The sequence below is a fragment of the Schistocerca americana genome, chromosome 4 (assembly GCF_021461395.2).
Source record: "Schistocerca americana isolate TAMUIC-IGC-003095 chromosome 4, iqSchAmer2.1, whole genome shotgun sequence".
Classification (NCBI taxonomy): domain Eukaryota; kingdom Metazoa; phylum Arthropoda; class Insecta; order Orthoptera; family Acrididae; genus Schistocerca; species Schistocerca americana.
Window position 1 is genome coordinate 488975625 of NC_060122.1, and position 21260 is coordinate 488996884.

Below are 21260 nucleotides of genomic sequence, written 5' to 3' on the forward strand. Positions count from 1 at the left end.
TATCGGCTCCTGATCAGTATTTCTCATTTCTTGAAGTCCGGTTATGAGAATCCCCTTGCGATCCATTTCATCCGTCAGAATTTTGAGTTTGCCTGGTTGTATGAGGGAATTTATATTGTGTGTCGCAATGTAGTTTATTTGTCCTGTCTTGAGTTTTGGTCGTCTGTCCGTTTTGGGTATTTTCAGATGCTCCGACTCATCCAAGTTATCTTTCAGGTGACTGCCCACCGTATCCGAGTGCAGTCTTCCTTGGTTATTGCCAAGCGGTGGATTATTCCTTGAAAGATTCCCTTCCATGTTTGACTTTCAAAGGTAGTCAACCTTGTATGGAGCAAGCTCCGAGTTACAACTACGGTTGTTAGCCGTAGAGGTTGTTTAGTGTTTGGTCCGCCGGTAAACCGGTGAGGACCCCCCTATCCGCCACCTGGGACGCGCCACGTCGGAATATCACCTCTCCGCCTGCTACGACACCGTAGTAGGTTCGTGGGTTACGTAATTCATAGTTAAACTTTTTCTTGACAACAATAAAATTTTGCAAAGTTTTACGTTGATGGTTTTTGGGATGGATTATAATCAGTAATGCAATATCGCTGGCAAAATTAATTATATTCTGAAAACGATTCTTTTCTTCAAATATTTACTGTTGTATCAATGCGCGGTCTTTCCCGCTCTTTTCTTAAAATGTATCCATGTCAACGTGCGGTGGTGCTGACATTCCCTGCTACCACAATTATTTCCAAAATGACACATATTAATTATTCCTATTAATAAAATATAAACATCTTTCATAAATTGTGGTTTGACAATAGACAATAGAAATATACATGTCTTACAATGTAAGTGCCGCATTAATTGTGCTGTACCGTCAGTTAAAGAAGAAGAGCAAAATCCCGTCCTCGCTGGTTAAGGCCAGATTAAAGAGTAGGGCACTATATGGTGGAAACGATCTTTTTAGTGAACATCTTGTAGACAACAGTGGACAATTCGAAAAATTTTATCGAATGTCTTTCGAAGACTTTGAATGTGATCGAGCCAGACATAATGAAGAAGGACACGAATGGTAGACGTGCTATATCTAGCAAAGAGAAAATGGCAAATAACTTTGCGCTTTCTGGCAACTGGAGATTCTTTTACGAGGTTGATGTATCTGATCTAAATATCTAATCAAAGTATGTCAACGATTGTCACCGAAGTTTGCACCGCTCTCAGTGATTCACTGAAACTTTTTGTAAAGGTAAGAAGTTATTATTCTTCATAGTCTTTGAATGAAACCAACCTTTTTAAAGGATTTGTAGTTATGTTATTTGCATAAAGTTGATACCCGTCTGAAGCCAAATTTGTCCAAGGTAAAACAGATTGAAAGAACAGTTCTGTCTTTTAAACAGGCTGTTACATCGGATCGAGGACAGTTCTTTACAAACAAATATTTACTGAATGCGTTTTTGTTATTGGTTACAAGCTTATGTACGTAAGTATTCACATACAAGTAAAAATGTTATTCAAGTTATAGAACCACTTTCCTGTTATTAGAATGTAGTTAGGAATCAAAAGTATTTGCGAAGGTCTGCAAAACAGAATACGATGGAGCTTCTTGGAGTACAGCTGAATGTGGTAAACGGAGCGAGATACAGTGATGTTGTTCATTGCTACCTCATGGTTGATTAGGGGCGACTGTTTGAGTGAGAGGGGTATGAAGTCCATGTGAATGGCTGGAAATTGTCCCCAGGTAGCCGAACATAACCATTTCCAATCAATGATCGGTTCAGTTGGATCAGAGGACTCAGTCCATTCCCAACACAGTCGAAGCCGTTATGGAGCCACCACCAGCTTGCACAGTGCCTTGTTGGCAACTTGGGCCCATAGCTCTTACCAACTCAAATCGGGATTCATCTGCCCCCGCCACAGTTTTCCAGTCTTCTAGGGTTCAGCCGATATGGTCACGAGCCCAAGAGAGACTCTGCAGGTGATGTGCTGTTAGCAAAAGCACTCGCGTCAGTCGTCTGCTGCCATAACCCATTAACGCCAACGCACACTTTTAACGAATACGTTCGTCGTACGTCCCACATTGATTTCTGTGGCTATTTCAAGCAGCACAGCCTGTCCCTTAGCGCTGACAATTATACGCAAACGACGTTAAGTGAAGGCCGTCGGCCACTGCGTTGTCCGAGGTGAGCGGTAATGCCTGAAATTTGGTATTCTCGACACACTCTTGGCACAGTGAATATTGAATTCTCTAACGATTTCCGAAATGGAATGTCCCATACGTCTGGCTCCAGCTACCACTCCACGTTGAAAGTCTGTTAATTTACGTCGTGCGACCATAATCGCGTCGGAAATATTTTCACATGAATCATCTGAGTACAAATGACATCTCCGACAGTGTACTAGCCTTTCATACCTTGTGTGTATATGTGCATATCATTATCCCAAGACTTTTGTCACCTCAGTGGCCGGCCTCGGTGACCGAACGGTTCTAGGCGCTTCAGGCGGGAACCGCGCGACTTCTACGGTCGCAGGTTCGAATCTTGCCTCGGCCATGGATGTGTGTGATGTCCTTACGTTAGTTAGGTTTAAGTAGTTCTAAGTTCTAGGGAACTGATGGCCTCAGAGCCATTTTTTTCACCTCAGTGTGTGATAATGAAAAATGCTCATTTCCAATTGTGATATCGCTCCTCTCGATTTTGAGCTGATTACGCGTCATAGGAGGTGATGAGCCAAGGCTTTTAGTCTTTCTTTTAGGTTGTATACAACCGAGTTGCCTAGTCTAAGGCCTTCCCCTCGTAGGTGTTCAGAGTTGTCATTTTATTATTGAGTGCCTGCCTGAGCTTGGTGCCAGAAGGAGTAGGTGACTGCATACAGGTCCCACTGTTCACGTACTGAGTGAAGGTGTGAAACCACCTGAAAATCTTTCTGATGCACTCAGAGTACGCTGTTTTCTGAGAGGAGTATTTTAAACGAGCTAACTACTCTTAGTGCCACGATGATTAAAAGGCTAGGGTCGTAAACTGGAGGACAGGAATACAGTGCTCTCTTGAGTATCTTGATTTGTGTTTTCCTGTAGTTTTATTCTAAATCGGTTGAGAGGGATGTTGGGATGGTTTCCCCGACAAAACCATTGCCGATTACTTCCCCCTCCTCGTCCTTTTCGGGAGATGCCCCAGTTATGATGTCGGTGGGACATTAAACTGTAATCTGCCCTTCTTCCTTCCTTCGAAAGTACTCCAACTGATACCTCGATAACACCTGCCAGTTAACGTTGCAAGTGGAGTGCCCGTGTGGGGGAGTCCAGTGGCCCCATTAGGTCTGCCTTATCTCGTGGAGGACACGCCTGTTACAAGAAGCACGTCTTCTGCTAGAGTAACACACACGGACGACTGCTTGCGTCTCTGCCGGTCGCCAAACACGTGAGTACTGGGCTCTCTTTCTTTATCTGTCTCTTCATTTAAATATTCTCCGCGCCCTCATGAGTAACGACTATGAGCCACGTTACCTCGTACAGCATTCGAAATTGCTTTCACCAGTCGTAATAATAGGGAAACCTCCCTTTTGATGGAAAATCTCCGAGTGTGTTATGCAGTAGGTCAAATCGTTCAAATGGCTCCAAGCACTATGGGACTTAACATCTGAGGTCATCAGTTCCCTAGACTTAGAACTACTTAAACCTAACTAACCTAAGGACATCACACACATCCATGCCCCAGGCGGGATTCGAACTTGCGACCGTAGCAGCAGCGCGGTTCGGGACTGAAGCGCCTAGAACCGCTTGGCCACATCGTCCGCCTATGTAGTAGCAAGAGTAGTAGTAGTAGTAGTAGTAGTAGTAGTAATAGTTTTACTCAACCGTGGATCACTTTCACTGGACATGTGGTATTACAGTTTAGGAACAAAAAGTACATAACTTATACAGGATGTAACGGGTATAAGTGTAGATGTTTCTAATGGTAGCTGAGGACGGTGTACCGAAGAACATTACATCAGTATTTACGTCATTTGCAGACTAATAGTTGTAGTTATTACTAGTCATATGTTTTTAGGTTGGGTAGTACCTCCAAGTATATGTGGCAAGAGCATGCCTTTAATTCTTATTTTCCTTTAGGCAGCTGGTCAGGTGATGAAGCGTGGAAACACTGATGCAAAACATTCAGTCTACACTGACGAATGTAGTCCACTTGGTGGTGCCGTATTACCATGCAGAAAACATCAGGTCGTAAAGTTTATGGCATGTTTATGGGAAGACTATTCGACACAATAAAAACAACCAAATCACTGATGTGTGAACATATTAACAAATAAATATATCTGGACTTATACCTGTTACACTCTGTATAGAAAGGCATTCACACACCTATAGGTCCAGATTGATAAGTAATCGACCGTGGCCACAGAGTAGTAAGTATCCCGCAGTTCATCTGAAGTAATTTAGGGAAACCACAGAATACTTAAATCGGAATGGGTGGATGGAGATGGAGCCTCCATACTCCAGAATACAAGGCCAGTCTGTTTAAAACAGTATAACCACATTCTGTTTTATACGTAGCGTAAAATACTGTTTTGCAAACAAGTTATTTAATAATAAAAAAATCTAGTGTTAAACTGTTCATTTATATCTCAATTCTCATAACTGCACACACTATGCATACATTATTCCTTGATGTAACTTTACACACACTATCAGCTGATAATAGGACCATGACGACCATGTTTGGTTTCCATTTATGTACCGAGTCTTCCCATTTGTTTGCCCGAAAAATCGAGACAGCATCCCGCACTGCAAGTGAGACGTTGACCTCAGAAATAGGGCAAGTTGGTATTATCAAATGGTTAAAATGGCTCTGAGCACTATGCGACTTAACTTCTGAGGTCATCAGTCGCCGAGAACTTAGAACTAATTAAACCTAACTAACCTAAGGACATCACACACATCCATGCCCGAGGCAGGATTCGAACCTGCGACCATAGCGGTCGCGTGGTTCCAAACTGTAGCGCCTAGAACCGCACGGCCACTCCAGCCGGCTGGTATTATCCATTGCAGAGATTTAGTGTAAAGTTTTCCAGAAAGGAAATAAAGAAAGAACAGTACAATACAGAACTGAATAGTGAAATGACAGAGATGTTGATTATTGTTATTATTATTACCATTTACTTGTATTACATTTTTGTCAGACCCCTACTCTGATTATCTAATCAATCTTCCACTGTATTCCCTCAATGTAATAACGTACTTCATCTTAGCTGGGATCAGAGCTGTTACTTCATCAGCAGAATGTCGTCATGGAATCACCGAACTCTGTTGTAATGAATATTAGTTTCTGGAAAACCAGTTTCGGTCGAACAAGTATCTTGAAGTCATGGATTAACATTACATTGTGTTTAAGGTAGGTTCATTTGCGTCAAATCGTCCTTAAAATCGATGTAACGTAATATGTGACTTGAGGATGATCACTTGATCTCCTTTCCTAAGAGGGAGGGCACAAATTTAAAATAATATCGCACAGGACTGTAAACGCTACCACGTACCTATTTCATGGAGACCATCAGAAACTATTTTGAGCTAACTGGTTTTGTTTTGAAGACGTAATTTTTACCTTTTGCTTATTGGGATATTTGAAGAGTTTCGCTTCGGTTGTGTCTCAGCACATCCGATGCTCAATTTATACAGAAATGTCTGTGGCGAGTGCGTTCAATGATAACTGCAATCGACGAATAGTGGTTTCATTCATCCTATTGTGGCGCAGCTTATCGAAGCACTGGATAAGCAGTAATCTGAACAGGGATTTCTGCTGACTTAATAAGGATTAAAGCTTACTTCTGAATAAGAGTGGATCTATGATTACGTGAAATATTTCTTTTGTTCCTTATTGAACCTTTTACGTTAGACCGAATGATATTATCTACAGAAAATGGAAATAAAGCCATACCTTGTTACGCTTCAAATCTTATACAAAGACTGGCATCTTGTTCTCAAATAGGAAACGGTACAGCGAGCTCTTTTTGAGGAATATGTAAGTGTACTAGCCTTTGACTGAAGGGTAAAGAACAGAACGGGAATTATTCATGCCCTATACGTATGTGGGAGTAATAGTAAGTGGTCACACTCCGTATCTTAGCTGAGTTCACTAGCACGCGCTTTCGGCTATAGCACTCGACTCGAAGGTAGACCGTGCGGTAAATTTTTGTCGCCCGTATTTTTCAGGAAAGGGCAGTAGAGTTTCTAATCACCAAATTGTGCACCAACTCGAAAACTCTCCGCAGGAGTGGGGCATGTTACCCTGTCGAATGATGCGTCTGTCGAGTGTGTACGTTAAATCTTGGCTATTCAAGATGAGAAGGCTACGTGTTGTCACTGTGTTTCACCCTCTCCGTTCTCTCATCGTCATAAACAACACAAACACGACACTTCACTACAGGCATACGCGTGCACACTCACTGCAGCGCGCAATACGAAGCAAGTACAACTGCGGGCACGCAAGCTAGAGAACTGAATTAAGTGACGCCTCTGAGCAAAGCTGCAGTTTTTCTACAGATGTTGTTTTTGAAGTACTTTAGTGCATTCTTCTGCCATTGCTTCGTAGATTTCGACAAGGGCGAGCAAAAATACTAACTATGGATGTTTTACAGTCTATCTTGTCCAGCGGCTTTGCGCTTAGCAGTCCATCCTCGATCAACTGTCTGACGATGGATTTGCGAGGCAAAAGCAGGTTAAAGGATAAATCAATACAGTGTGTTCTTCTATATGTCCTTATAAAACAATAGCTCAATTTATTCTGTAACACTGATCACGTATGTCAAATCGTAATCGGGCTAAACACACAGCTTCTTCGTCCATATACAAACTAGAAAGACTCAAATGGCCACAGATTCCATTAACCCATGAAATGTTAAATAACCCGGACTGATAGTTATTGCAAGAAAGCGATAAATAACTAGCGGAGCTTACAAAATTTCAAGAAGGAAGTATCTGAGTAAACACTAGACTATTAACCGTCCAGGAAAACGCATATAACGATATAATCTTACTATACTTCATACGAGAAAGGAATTATCATTTTAGTGCAGGGTATAGTGAAACATAGCATTCATTAAATTGAAATGAATCCCTTCATTCGCGTGTTAGAGTGATTTATAGGCCCACGGAAATGCAGAGGTAGCAGGATTTCGCTGTTGCCTATAACACTACTTTTTATCACAACAATGAAACAATGACTTTTTTTCAACAAATATTTTGATTCGTAAGTGCAAACTCAAAGAATAACAGCACAAAATTATTTGCAATTGTCGCTAGAGTTTTATTAGTCCGCCCTTGCAAGTCTATTTCTAATTGTTCAACAGATGGTTAATTAGTTACTTGTTCCAAAGATCTTATCACGATAAACGTTATGATGCTACATGCTGGCCGTTTACAGTTCTTTCTGTAAAAACTGACTAATTATTAAAACTCAAAAATTTGTTTATAGTTTAGAAGGAGTGGTTAAAGAGAAACATATTTAATCTATATTTGACCACACTTCTACTATCTACTCATGGGTGGAATGATGGAGAGTTTTATTTATAGTTGCATATTTCACCCCTTTCCGTGCCAAAGTCAGAATCATTGAAGGACAATGCACGTCATTAACCATCTAGCGTTGTGCTTGTGAATACGTCTGTTACTCTCAGATTCTGATTGATTGTTGATACAAAATTCATTAAGTGAGGCTGTGGTTAATCTTTCCAGTTGCTTACAGAGATGCCTGAAAGATGCACGTATGTGAATCCTACACGTAATTACTTTCTTTTGTGAAAAGAATACATTTGCCTAAGCGAGGAGCTAACCAGAATATTATTTCATAAGACTCGGTGAATAGGAAGGCACAAAATGTGTTAGCTTACCGACCTCTGTATCCACATAGTTGACAATTACTCTTTTTGTACACGTATTTATTGTCCCTCGTTACTGAGTCTGTCCATCAGACAGAAGTAGTGAGGATAGAACCAGTAATATTCTACTGAGTCGTATGTTTTAGAATGGCCACACGGCCAGTGGAAATGTTCACTTCCTAACCGAGTAAAATCGATAAAAAGTTACTCGAACCCAGATCATTATTTTTGTAAAAAACATTCAACAAAACGAGGCATCTGGGGTGGTACACCACAGTGTCAAAGCAGTTTCCACTACATAATAAAATTTTCGTTATAATCACGAGAGTTGGTTGCTTTGGCATTGTGAACCAAAGTAATATTGTTCGAACATGGAGTAGATACAGAGAGACAGGAACTGTCGATGACATGCCTCGCTCAGGCTGACTAAGGGCTACTACTGCAGCAGTTGAAAGCAACCTATGGATTATGGCTCGATGAAACCCTGACAACAACACCACCATGTTGAATAATGCTTTTTGTGTAGCCACAGGACGTCATGTTATGACTCAAACAGTGTGCAATAGGCTGCATGATGCGCAACTTCACTCCCAATGTCCATGGCAAGGTCCATCGTTGCAACCAAGACACCATGCAGGGCGGTACAGATGGGTCTAACAATATGCCGAATGGACCGCTCAGGATTCGCATCATGTTCTCTTTACCGATGAGTGTCGCATATGCCTTCAACCAGACAATCATTGGAGATGTGTTTGGAGGCAACGCAGTTAGTTTGAACGCCTTAGACACACTGTCCAGTGGTTGCAGAAAGGTGGAGATTCCCTGCTGTTTTGGGGTAGCATTACGTGGGGCCGACATATGGCGCTGGTGTTCATGGAAGGTGTGGTAATGGCTGTATGATGTGTGAATGCCATCCTCCAACCAATCGTGCAACCATATCGGTAGCTTATTGGTGAGGCACTTGTCTTCATGGACGACAATTCGCGCTCCCATCGTGCACATCGTGTGAATGACTTCCTCCAGGATAACGACATCGCTCGACTAGAGTGGCCAGCATCTTCTCCAGACATGAACCCTATCGAACATGCCTGGGATAGATTGAAAAGGACTGTTTATGGACGACGTGACCCACCAACCACTCTGAGGGATCTACACCCAATCGCCGTTGAGGAGTGGGACAATCTGGACCAACAGTGCCTTGATGGACTTGTGGATAGTATGCCACGACGAATACAGGCATGCATCAATGCAAGAGGACGTGCTACTGGGCATTAGAGGTACTGGTGTGTACAGCAGTCTGGGCCACCACCTCTGAAGGTCTCGCTGCATGGTGGTACGACATACAATGTGTGGTTTTCATGGGCAATAAAAAAGGGCAGAATGACATGGGTGAACGACGGCTACGGAGATTTGTACGGGCGAACAGATGTGCTATTGTTTGCAGCTGATCGCCCAGATTGTTGTGTACATGGTTCCGCGTAGTCAGCGCATACACAGCTTTCCCACTAGAGCGCGCCCCACTAAGCACAACAGCGCAGGCGCAGCGCTCGTCCGTCTCCGCACTACGAGATGGCGCTATCTTAGAGACGGACCAAATTCTGCTTCCGCCGATCCGCGTATTAATATTTAACGCAGCCAATGAGATTGCTGCTAACGTAGAACCTTTTCTCCTCGCGGATCACACTCGCACAGTGATACCTGAACGCTCGAGGTATTATAACAAGTGTACAGACCTCCGATTAGTCAGTCTGCATTAGTCTGCATTAGTCTGTGCCTAATAAGATTATCATATTCCTGTATATAGCCGTGAAGAGAAATGTATAGACACTTTGTCAAGTACCAGAGATATGTGAGAATAAGATTTACGTACCAAGACCAAAGGAACTTCAGATTGTCAATTGTAAATAGCATCCAGAACCATGTTAAGTTATTTTTATGCTTATTATTATTTTAATAAATGTGTGTGAAAATTAATCAAGTTCTGTTTAAAGTTGGTCACCGTCAATCTGCTACTCTAAGTGTGCAAGTGGCATTTCTATCGTCTGACCTAACGGCAGAAGATAAACACGCCACAATAAGACCACGAGACATATTGCTGACACTCGCCTACTTCGCTAGAGCGACAAGTCAAATAATCTGAAGGTGTGTGTACCGAAGGTCTTACAGTACGCACACCACGCAGATGAACCAACGGGCTACCAACAGTATGTCCTCAACACGTGTTCAGCGAAAGTTGGCTGTGTAAGGGCCTCTGCATCAGGTGCCCGATTCCTGTCTACTGTTCATCGGCCCCGAAGGCGGAAATTGCACGCCAGGACCGCAACTGGTAGACTTTTTGAGTGGCGACAGGTGGCCTTTCCAGATAACCCACGTTTTATGCTCCATCGGACAGAGGGCAGTTGGCGTGTACGGAGCGAAACCTCTGGGAGCAAACATCCTGCAACCGGGAGGGAGCTTTCTTATCTGGGGAATGTTTTGGAGGTGTTCCCTGGGTAATCTCGTCATTCCGGAAGGCACAGTGGATCAAAACAACTACGCATCTATTCTTGAGGACCATGTCCACACATACATGCACTTTGTTTTTCCTCGGCACGACGGCATCTAGCAGCAGGACAATGCAACGTGTCACACAGCTCACAGTGTACGTGCGTGGTTCAAACAGCTCCAGGACTAGTTTACCGTACTTCAGTGGCCACCAAGCTCCATGGATTTAAATTCGATCGAGAATCTATGGGGCCACCTTGTCTGGGCTGTTTTCGCTATGGATTATCAACCGATGGCTCAGAGCAGTATGGTACTTAACATCTGAGGTCATCAGTCCCCTAGAACTTAGAACTACTTAAACCTAACTAACCTAAGGACATCACACACATCCGTGCCCGAGGCAGGATTTGAACCTGCGACCGTAGCGGTCGCGCGGTTCCAGACTGAAGCGCCTAGAACCGCTCGGCCACTCCGGCCGGCGATCATCAACCGAGAAACGTAGTACAGCTGGTCACAGCTATGGAGTCGGCATGTATCCACATGCTCCTCGGTACCTTTCTGAACCTCATTGACTCTTTTTCCTGCACCTCTCGCGCTGTAAAAGATGTTTCTTCTGGCTTTTGATAGGTAGTTACATTAATGTGATTAGACAGTGTATTACATAGGCTAGGACGTAGGTAAAGCAGGTGACAGACTTCGGTTTTTTGGTAGGATACTGGGAAAATGCGGTCTACAAAGGGGATTACTTACAAAACACTCGTATGACCCATCATAGAATACTGCTGAACTGTGTGAGATACATGCCAAATGGAGTAACAGTGGATACTGAACGCTTACCAAGAAGTTCAGCACGAATGATCATGGCTTTGTGTGATTCACGGCGAGTTTCAGGGATATCCGGAAAACTTGTACTGGTAGACGCTTGAAGGCTACTAACAAAGTTATAAGAATAAATACTAAGTGAGGAATCTAAGAATATAGTACAGCACACTAATGTCGATCCATCAGGGACCGCTAAGACAAGATTACATTAATTACAGAACGCACAGAGTCATTTATGCAATAATTTTCCCCTGATCCACAAGCAGTGGGAATAGAAAGGAACTCCGTGGTACAATGGTAAGTAGCCTCTACTACGCACTTCGGAGTGGTTTTCGGAGTGTGGTTGTAGAAGCAGATATAGAGGAAATCCGGGATGATTCTGTGAAGGGGCTACGGCCAGTTCTTAATCTTTGGTTGCGAAACCTTGCTAGGTTCCTTTATGCAAAAACTTTTTTACCGAGAGAGGTAGCGGAATGGACTCGCATTCGGGAGGACAACTATTCAAATCCCCATCCGCCCATCTTGATTTAGGCTTATCGTGACTTTCCTAAAGCGCTTAAGGCAAATGGCGGGATGGACACTTTGAAATGACACTGCGGATTTCCTTCCCCATCCTTCAATAATCCGATCCTGGGCTCCGTCTCTAATGACCTCGATGTCGACGAGGCGCTAAACACTAATGTTTCTTACTTCCTCCAAAGATTCTGATGTTTGCTTGGCGTCAATCACGTAGATCTCCTTTTTTTTTATTAGCACTAAATGTACAAAGAAAAATTTTAGAATTCGAGTTAATTGAAGTTGTTGGCTCACTTCAAATAAAATATATGTTTTGGACCATACAGAAAAACACAAGAATAGGAAGTTTTGGAGGAGCGAGTTTCCAATTAATCTGGAATGTTTCTGGGAATAAATTATTTAATCTTCCAGTGTCGAGATCTATCTGGATATGCCTTACGTGACGTCGTTGGAGCGTTAGCAGGTGGCGCAGGATTACAGAAGAGCCTTCAGATGGACGGACTGTTCAGTAGTACACGTTTAGTATTCTAATAAGCCAGGTGTACCAAAACATGCTAATTTTATAGAAATAGCTGGAAATGATTGTAGAATCTGCGGTGGATACACTGACAGCAGACTATGGCAAAAAAGATCTCACAAAGCGAAGTTCCAAGAGTTCATATCTGACTCTTCTAGTCCCTTCACAATAAACAGCAACAATCAACATCCATAGCACCTGCACTAAACACAGTAGTCTACATTAAACATGTATACGATCCTAAAATCCTTCTGCACCTCCTGGCCTACGATCTTATACAACACTGTCTTTTTACATTGTCGATATACTAAAGTTCTACACAGCATTAAGTCTCTCATCTCATAGTGGTTGACAGTCCTTCAGTTAATCCAACTAGCCGACTTATAGCACACTGTCCAGTCACATTAATGTGACCACCTGTCAAAACCCTGAATAACCACCTCTTGCAGAGCGGACTGTTGGGCGACATGCAGTGAGTGAGTCAATGAGGTGTCGGAAGGTACCGACAGGGTTGTAGAGCCATTCCGACTCCAGTGCTTTGTCCAGTTGCACGAGGTTTCTCGAATAGGTATCCATGACGCGAAGACCGAGCGAGGTGGCGCAGTGGGTAGCACACTGGACTCGCATTCTGGAGGACGACGGTTCAATCTAGCATTGAGCCATCCTGATTTAGGTTTTCCGTGATTTCCCTAAATCGCTCTAGGCAAATGCCGAGATCGTCCCTTTGAAAGGGCATGGCCGACTTCCTTCCCATCCTTCCCTAATCCGATGAGACCTATGACTTCGCTGTCTGGTCTCCTCCCCCAAAGAACCCAACCCCATGACACGAACTGCACGATCAAGGTGGTTCCACAGACTGCATTTAAATCCGAGGAGTTTGGTTGCCAGGTGAGCACGATAAACCCATCCTGGAGCTTTTCGAATCAGGCACCTACACAACAAGCTGTGAGACACGTTGCATTGTTCTGCTGGTAGATGCCATCGTGCCGAAGAAAAATAAACTGTATGTAGGTGGGGACATGGTCCCCAAGCATAGGTACATACTTCTGTTGATCCGTTGCGCCTTCCAAAATGACGAGATGGTCCAGGGAATGCCACGAAAACATTCCCCAGGCCACAACTCTACCTTCTCCAGCCTGGACCCATCCGGCGACGTTAGAGGTTGTTTGGTTTCAGACTTCTAAGGCCGATGGAGTATAAAACGTGATTCATCTGAAAAAGCCGCCCGTCGCCACTCAACAGACGTCTAGTTGCGAATTGGCATGCAAATTCCAGCCTTCGTCGTCGATGAACAACAGTCAGTGTGGGTGCATGAACCAGGCGCCTGCCGCAAAGGCCCACCCACAGCAAAGTTCGTTGAATGGTCGTGAGGACACACTGTTGATAACCCCTTGGTTTATCTGGGCGATCAGTTGCTGAACAGTTGCTCGCCTATTCGCCCGTGTACATCTCCTCAGCCGTCGTTCACCCATGTCATCTATGGCCCGTGGAGCACCAGAGTTGCCTCAGTGCTGGTTTTGGATAGTACCATTTTGCCATGAACGGTATAATTTAACCGTGGCGACACGTGAACAGTTTACAAAGTAAGCCGTTTCGGAAATTCTTGGACTGTTAGCCCCAAAATCAACGATCGTGCCCATTTGGACGCCAGATAAGTCGCTCCAGTTCTACATTACGACAACGACTACACTGTTTTCCGTGTCCCCCACCCCCCTGTCCCCGACATACTTCATATAGCCCCCAATGCTGGTGTTGCCGTTTACTGTCTGTGAACGGTTATTATACGTGGACGTCGAACATAGGCAGTGTTGATATTAATATGGTTGGTGAAAATTAAAATGTTGAACATGAGTATCCAGCAATGAAGGACACAGCAAAGTGCAACATATAGTTTGTGAGATCCTGCCCACTCGTGCAATATAGGGTGCCCAGAAAGCTGCTTTCTCGAATAGCTAGACAAAATACAAGCAAATTATGTTAATAGAGTTTATTTCAGTATTTGAATTGACAATATCTAACTTGCGTATGTACAAGGTGGGTCGCAATCAATTGGCTACATGCGAACAATCAGTGTTCTTCGATAGATACAATTTTCATGTAAGCTAATTCCACAAGTTCATAAGTCACGACTCTTCTAGTGTGGCTCTTCGTCTTCTAGTGCCTCTCTTCTAGTGCCTGGCTTCTAGCGCTGCTCTTCTAGTCTGGGTCTACTAGTGCTCCTCTTCTAGTGCGGCCGGGCTAGTCAGCACGCTGTTGGCTGACGTCGTCTCACATCCCTCTCTGTTGTATCGTTCTTCATCTTCATACCGGCGCTTGTCGTTACGCCGGAGCGCAGTTTATGATGTCGAATATTGCAAAGAATGGACTCTATATCTCTAAAATTACTGGAGAACGGAGGACAGCTACTTCATTTTTCTTGGTAATGTAATCACCACGAGACTCTGTACGCCTTTGTTGTGTCAGTATTTCCTAATGCATACAAGGGTGTACCCCACGAAAGGCAGCAGCCATCTCCCTCCCCTCCTCCTCATAAACACAGAAAAAAATGGTCTTCGCAAACCAAGTCGCATCCTGCCAAGCCAGACAGTGTCGTATCAATTCAGGATCAATTTGAAGGCAGCCGGAACATGGTATGGACATTGACTAGTAACAAGTGTACTCAGAGTCATTTGTCACGTAATACCCCACAACTACGAGGGGCGTTTGAAAAGTGCGTGCAAAAATAAAAGCTACTTACGTGCTTCTTGTAAACCTTTTTCGGTTTTCGACATAGTCTCCTTTTAGACTTATACACTTTGTCCAACACTGTTCTAAGTTGTTGATCCCTTCTGAACAATAGGAATTGTCCAAGTCTGCAAAATAGCTATTAGTTGCCGCAATCACCTCCTCATTTGAATAAAATCTTTATCCCGCCAGCCATTTCTTCAAACTGCAGAACAAATAGTAGTCAGATGGAGCCAAGTCTAGAGAATAAGGGGGATGTGAAACGAGTTGGAATCCTATTTCCATTAATTTCGCGGCTACAACTGCTGAGATGTGTGCTGGTGCATTGTCGTGATGGAAAAGGACTTTTTTATGGTCCAATTGCCGGAGTTTTTCTTGCACCTTGGTTTTCAAACGGTCCAATAACGATGAATAATATGCACCTGTAGAAATCGATGAGGATGATCCCTTGCGAATCCCAAAGGACAGTCGAGATAACCTTTCCGGCCGAAGAAATGGTCTTCACCTTTTTTGGTGCACATTCTCCCTTGGTAACCCACTGTTTAGATTGTTCTTTGGTCTCAGGAGTATAGTAATGTATCCATGTTTCATCCACAGTGACGAAACGACGCTTAAAGTCCTGTGGATTCTTCCTGAACAGTTGCAAACCATCCTTGCAACACTTCACACGATTTCGTTTTTGGTCAACCGTGAACAATTGCGGAACCCATCTTGCAGATAGCCTTCTCATGTCCAAATGTTTATGCAAGATATTATGTGCCCGTTCATTTGAGATGCCCACAGCACTAGCAATCTCACACACCTTAACTCTTCTGTCATCCATCACCATATCATGGATTTTATCAATGATTTCTGGAGTCAGAACCACCACAGAGCGTCCAGAACGTTCAGCATCACTTGTGCCCATGTGGCCACTCCAAAAATTTTGAAACCACTTACAAACTGTTCTAATCGAAGGTGCAGAGTCACCATAATGTTTGTCAAGCTTCACTTTAGTCTTCTGAGGCGTTTTAGCTTTCATAAAGTAATGTTAAATCACCACACGAAATTCTTCTTCGTCCATTTTTTGACAATCACTTGACTTCCTTGATTCACACGAATGCCAAACACAAATAAATAGACCAATATGGCTGAAACTTGGTGTACGTGCTTTCCAAAGATGCTACTAATTATACATGACCTCGATACGCACCAGTGGTGCTATCTCTCGGACTTTGCACAGACTTTTCAAACGCCCCTCGCTTTTCGCTGTTCTCCGCTATTCTCCGTGCAACTGCAAATAAGCGACTGCTCTGGGTTCTAGAACCCTTGTGACAGCCTTTTATCTTCAGTCTGCATTGTTTCTTTTTGTGTTACCAGCCAATGTAAAAACAAAATAAAATATGATTAAAGAAAGTACTCTTATGTTACACAATGTAACCAGCGTGACAGTTGTATGCACAAATCCCGTACGAACTCTGCTTTCTCAGCTACCCCTTTCGCGATTAAAATCACTTGACACATGCACTATCTGTTCAAACATATCTGGACAGCTATTGGTGGACATTAATAAGAGGTGTGTTTACCCTTCGCCTTTATAACGGCTTGAAATCTGCTGCGGGCACTTTCGGTGAGGTATTTGAATGTCTGTGAAGGAATGGCAGGCCATTCTTCCTCAAGAGCCGAAACCAGAGAAGGTAGTGTATTGAACAGTGGGATGTGGAGAGAAGTCCACGTTGTAACTCATCTCAAACGTGTTCCATTGGGTTCAGGTCAGTATTCTGAGCAGGTCGGTAAATGCTAGGAATCCTATTATACACAAACCATTGCTTCACAGATGCTACTTGTATGGTTGTCGTGCTGATGCAATAGTCATAAGTCACCAAACTGTTCCTTTACAGTATGCAGTACACACTACTGTAGATTGTGTTTATATCTTTCCGTATTTAGCGTTATATTCAGCGCAATAAGGGGCCATTCCCTAACCACGAAAAACGCTCCCCCTAACGTAACCTCATTCGCCAAACCCAGACCTTTCAGTCGGTCTGCCACAGGGTATAGCATGATTCATCAGTTCAGGTCACTTGCTTCCACTCATCCGCTGTTCAGTGCCGCCGTTCTTTACACCACCTAAAGTGACACTTACGAGGGAACCTCCCCATCGCACCCCCCTCAGATTTAGTTATAAGTTGGCACAGTGGATAGGCGTTGAAAAACCGAACACAGATCAATCGAGAAAACAGGAAGAAGTTGTGTGAAACTTTAAAAAAATAAGTAAAATATACAAACTGAGTAGTCCACGCGAAGATAAGGAATATCGTGGACATTACGAAATACGGAGCGCCGTGGTCCAGTGGTTAGCGTGAGCAGCTGCGGAACGAGAGGTCCTTGGTTCAAGGCTCTCCCAAAGTGAAAAATTTTTCTTTATTTTAGCAAAGTTATGATCTACCAATTCGTTCATTGACGTCTCTGTTCGCTGTAATAAGTTTAGTGTCTGTGTTTTGCGGCCGCACCGCAAAACCGTGCGATTAGTAGACGAAAGGACGTGCCTCTCCTATGGGAACCGAAAACTTTTGATCGCAAGGTCATAGGTCAACCGAATCCTCCACAGGAAAACACGTCTGATATATTCTATACGATACTGGTGACGGCATGTGCGTCACATGACAGGAATATGTTGTCGACCCACCTTGTACACTTGGCGAATGGGTAGAAAGATTCTTCTACGTTGCCCGATTTAGGTATTCTTGTGGATGTGATAATTACTCCCAAAAAAGTGATGAAAACGTAAGAGTTTGTCACATAAACTGCAACAAATGAATCCAAAAGTCTCACACTCGCACACATTTCCCTGTGCTGTGTCAGAACATATATTTTTAACGTTTTCAAATTTTTCCGTGTGTAGACCATCAAATCCTGCATATGTCCAAGCAAATATAAACATGTCCTGGAATTTTGGAGAGCGAAGTTGATTATGTGTGAGTGCCTGAACTTTGATAATTGTCTGGAAATAAAAATTTAAAACTTTTTGCTCGAAGAAAGACTTGAACCAAGGACCTTTAGTTCTGCAGCTGATCACGCTAACCACGGGACCACGGCGCTCCTGTGAATTGTCGCTCCTTGATGTTGCATATCTTCCGCATGGACTACTCAGTTTGTATATTTTGCTTATTTTTTCATAGTTCCACATAACTTCTTCCTGTTTTCTCGATTGATCTGTGTTCAGTTTTTCAAGGCCTATCCACTGTGCCAACTTATAACCAAATCTGAGGGGGTTGCTATGGGGAGGTTCCCTTGTTAGCACTGACTACAGAAATGTGTGGCGTATGAGAAGATGCTCGAAAACTGTACTCCATTACTTGGCACAGTCATTGTGTTAGCAGAACTGCTGGCAGCACTTTGGAACTCACGAGTGATTTCCTCCGCTGAATTCATACGACCTTTTTCAACCACCCTCCTCAGGACTCGACGATCCCTGTCCGTTAGCACGTGAGATATGCCTGGTTTTGGATCAGCTGTTATTGTCCCTTCGCGTTTACACTTAAGAATCACATCACCAAAAGTCGACTCTGGCAGCTTTAGAAGAACTGAAGTGCCCCTGATGGATTTGTTATTCAAGTGATATCTAATGAGTAGGCCACGTTCGAAGTCATAGATTTCTCCTGAACGACCCATTTCGCTGTTACTGTTTCGCTACTGATAACAAACACTGGGAATCTTCTTCAGGAGCAATTCACCCCTGGTGTTGGTGGAGCACTAACTCAGCTGTGTAACAGAGTCTACAACAGAAATATTCATACCCCTGCTTTTTTGTTGTGTCTGCACTGCTTCCTTTTCCAGCACAATACTCAATACTCCCTGCGTCGTTTTGTAGTGTCGAATCTGCCTCTCGTGACATCTGTCGGTCAATTCCGTATTAAATAGAGATGATCGGATATTTTTGATCAGATAGTGTATTTGAAAAATAAATGGTCAATGGTCAGTATTATGCTTTCGTAGTCAGAAACATTTTAATAAGCTGGCACAGATGTATCCTACAAACCTAATCCCCCCCCCCCCCCCCCCAATTACACACTGCTGAAGCGCCAAAGGAACTGGTATAGGCATGCGTATTCAAATAAAGAGAAACAGGCAGAATACAGTGCTGCGGTCGGCAACGCCTATATAAGACAACAAGTGTCAGGCGCAGTTGTTAGATCGGCAACTGCTGCTACAATGACAGGTTATCAAGATTTAAGTGAGTTTGAAGGTCGTGTTATAGCTGGCACACGAGCGATGGGACACAGCATCTCCGATGTATCGATGAAATGGGGATTTTCCCGTACGACCGTTTCACGAGTGTACCGTGAACATCAGGAATCTGGTGAAACATCAAATCTCCTACATTGCTGCGACCGAAAAAAGATCATGCAAGAACGAGACCAACGACGACTAAAGAGAATCGTTCAACGTGACAGAAGTGCAACCCTTCCGAAATTATTGTAAATTTCAACGCTGGGCCATCGACAAGTGTCAGCGTGTGAACCATTCAACGAAATATAATCGATATGGGCTCTCCTGGGCCCGTCAACATCGACATTGGACTGTTGATGACTGGAAACATGTTGCCTGGTCGGACGAGTCTCGTTTCAAATTGCATCGAGTGGATGGACGTGTACGGGTACGGACACAACATCATAAATCTAGGGACCCTGCATGTCAGCAGGAGACTGTTCAAGATGGTGGAGGCTCTGTAATGGTATGGGGCGTGTGCAGTTGGAGTATATGGGGCCCCTGATACGTCTCGGTACGACTCTGACAGGTGACACGTACAAAAGATCCTGTCTGATTATCTGCATCTATTCAATCCATTGTGCATGCATTCCGACGGTCTTGGGCGATGCCAACAGGACAATGCGACACCCCACACGTCCAGAAATGCTACAGAGTGGCTCCAGGAACTCTCTTCTGAGTTTGAACACTTCCGCTGGCCACCAAACTACCCAGACATGAACATTATTGAACGTATCTGGATGCCTTTGCAACGTGCTATTCAGAAAAGATCTCCACCCCCTCGTACTCTTCTGGATTTATGGACAACCCTGCAGGATTCATGGTGTCAATTACATCCAGCATTACTTCAGACATTAGTTGAATCCATACCACGTCGTGTTCGTGGAGACACTTTATCAGGATGGAAACCATAACAGAAGTATAAAAAATCAGTAGCAAAACACGTTTATCCTCATGCCAACGAAAAACATGAAATACCACACAGAAATTTTCAACGTGTAATTTGAAGAAGGTTTCGACATATAAAATATAAACTTTTTTTTAGTTTTATGAAGTTTGCTAGAGCTTATTATCCCTCAAACTACAAATGATGTACAAACCCGCAGAAATATTTAGGAGTGTAACAATATTTTAAAATAATGTCTATAATGTAGAAGAAAGTATAGTTACTCCATTCAGGCATTCTTGAACTGGGTGATACGGTGATGGTTTTATTTCCCATCAACCACGAAATGGTTCGGTATATTGTAAGCATTAGATAGGCCTATGTATGATAAAACTGGTAGCATTACCTGTTTGGTGATGAATAAACAGAGTTATTCAGTAGATTTGAACTTTTATTTTGTAAGGAAGTGTTCTTCGTTTCCTCCGTCTCTCCCCTTCCCCACGAAGCTGATTTGAGTGTCCACCCTCCCCTCCCCCCCTCTACCCAGCCTCAGCACAAATCCTAGATACTTTCTTGAAGGAACACTGTGAAGGTCACGTAGCGATCTTCGCGTCACACTAACCTTGAAAAAGATGCTCATTCCGATAACCATTTATCTTTTGATAAGTAGCCAGTTCATTCTTTTTGCCTTTCAGACTCCGTCACATTTTCTGGAAATAACACTGATGTAGTGAAAGGCCAATAACAACTAATCGTCCGCCGATAAGAGATAAAAAGCCACTTCCATCTGCCATTTGGAGGGGGTCTCTAACACGTGAGAAGTGCGAAGGTCGTACACAAGAAATCATGACACAACGACCAAAATGGGATTTGGTTGTACGTGTTCATAATCCGTAAGGATGACAGTAAGATGCAACGCTCTCACTTGACTAGAATGAAATCACGAAGCCGCTCTTGCCCTGACTAAATGAACACACGAACTTGAGTTGTAAACATCTCCGTGAGGCACAACGCCTCTCTAATAATGTCTTCCACTATAGTTAAACAATGGAAACTCCAGTTAGGAATATCAACAATGCAAGAAAATATAGATCGCTACTTAACGTAAAGACAACATGTTAAGATGCAGACAGGCACAGTTAAAACACACTTACACAAAGCTTTCGGCCACAGCCTTTGTCAGAAAAAGAAACACACACCGTT

The 21260-nt window shown here is 43.4% G+C and overlaps 1 protein-coding gene across 1 annotated transcript in view; it reads left to right on the forward strand.

The window, feature by feature from the left end:
* Positions 1-3344: 3344 nt before the first annotated feature.
* The window catches only part of LOC124612908 (cytochrome P450 4C1-like), a 109243-nt gene continuing 91327 nt past the window's right edge, over positions 3345-21260 (forward strand). The window contains exon 1 of the mRNA XM_047141394.1: positions 3345-3404. The gene's annotated coding sequence lies outside the window, so the exon portion shown is untranslated. The remainder of the gene's footprint in view (positions 3405-21260) is intronic.